We start from the raw sequence: 2,055 nt of genomic DNA on the forward strand, positions 1-2,055 counted from the left end.
ATTATTCGCCCGGGTCCCGTATTTCAAGCCAACAAGAAATCAAGTTGCCGTGTTTTGCCAAGACCTAGCTTGTCACAACGAGCGGTTCTTCTTTAATGTGTGTTTCGACACGCCTTATTATGTTCCCCAACGAGTACACGGATGACATTCCCACTGTCGAGACATGAAGATCGATTCCCGATTATGTTCCCCAGCGAGAGTTCACGGATAGACATTCCCTCTCGAGACATGGAGATCAACATCAACCCCAAGCTCTTCCGAAGTTTGTTTGTCACCACAAGCAGATTTCTCCCAGAGTTCCTGACTATGTCTTGCTGTCTTCTCCCAATATCGCGTTTTGTTTCCCCTGAAGTTTCAAGGAATTTCAGGTATGGTCTCTTCTTATGGCTGGCGAGCCTCCTTACGTAGTCTAATGGACTTTAAACGACCCTCCTAGATAGTCGACGTACTCTAAAATGTTCCCACAACAGTCCTCGCTCGGACCCCTTGAGTCGCCTTTCGCGTCGCCATAGTCCACAAAGTAATCTTGATTGACCTGATGGTTATAATTTGACTTTCGCCTTATCCAAGCCTCGGTCAAAGTAGGGGGTCGTAGATACCTCGTTCCGCACTCCCGCAAACCACCCGGGATGATTGGGCCGCGTGTTTCGCACGCGGAACGATTTGTGACAGTTCGTAAGTTTATCGTCAAGTGATCGCTCAAATACTTGTGTCTACCTCTTAATTGTCATCTACGTGCCGATACGGTCGTTTGGCAGTAATTAGAGTACATTTGGAGTCCGGGTCAAAAACCGTCTTTATTTTCTAAAACCGAGTCAGAATGTTCTGGAATGTTCCGGATATTTCTATTCCATATTTCGCAATCTTTAAATCTTTGTAAAGAATTTCAAAAGTAATATTCACACAAAATATTAAGGAAAACAAGATTAATCCGTTATTCCATAACCAAAACACGTAAATCCTTCTTCCGCAGGAGGAAACCACTTGGGAAAGGACGCAGCAATTGTTGCGCCTCTTCCAAGAGACGCAGTGCCTGCTGCGCCTCTTCCAAGAGACGGATGCTGCACGCCTCTTCCTGCAAGTCCTTCTCGCGTATTTTCGTATCTTTTCATATCTTTTCGAGATTCACTTCCAAAGTTTCTCCGAAAAACCCTACTTCCTCCGTGTGATTAGTATAAATAGACATCTTCAAATCTCACATATTTCTCACGCGAGTGTCCGCCCTTCTCTTCTCCCTTTGCATTCTAAGACCACGCTCTTGCTTTTGGCGTCTACGTGCTTGAACTTTCGACCACGTAAGCTCGGATCTTTCTGAGTACCAACCTCGTTTTGCATGACCGACCAATTTGACCAACTCCACATCAATCAACTTAATCAATCTTGTTCGCTTTCCTCCTAGTAGGGCACTTTCGCGTACATTCGAGCCGAGCAGCATCACTAAACGTTAATTTAGTTCATCTCTGTTTAAGTCAAACATGTAAGTCCGAGGGTGTAAATCCTTCTTTTATTTATTGTTCTTTATTTTTGTAATCACAATTGTAAGGTTTATGTCGAAAATACACTTAAAACCGATTTGTAAAACCTTTATTCAAACCCCTTTTGACGGATTATCGAAGATGTACGTCGAGAAAGGACGCAAAGAATCGCTGCCCCTATTCGAAGGGGACGCGTTACGCTGCGCCTCTTCGGAGAGGGCCGTCGATTCTCTGCTTCCTTTCTTCTTCTTCCTCTTTGTCAATTCGTTTCTTTTATTTTCTTTCGTTTGTTCTTCGATTCTTTGATATAACGATTTAAGCATAATAATTTTTAACATGTAAATAGTTCATCTTTGTTAATTAATTCATTATTAAATCCACTTAAATCCCTTATAATTCATATTTATGGTTTTCGTCATTAAAATCAAATTCGGTTTTTAGAGATTCGATTTACCCATATTGAGTCTCTGGAATTCGATCTTTGATATATTTGCATCTGTTATTCATCGTCATCATCATTAATCCATCATTAATAGTTTGTTTAACCTAATTAGTTTGTATTTGTAAATAACCTTTCTAA

This window comes from Silene latifolia, chromosome 10 (genome assembly GCF_048544455.1).
Source record: "Silene latifolia isolate original U9 population chromosome 10, ASM4854445v1, whole genome shotgun sequence".
Lineage (NCBI taxonomy): Eukaryota > Viridiplantae > Streptophyta > Magnoliopsida > Caryophyllales > Caryophyllaceae > Silene > Silene latifolia.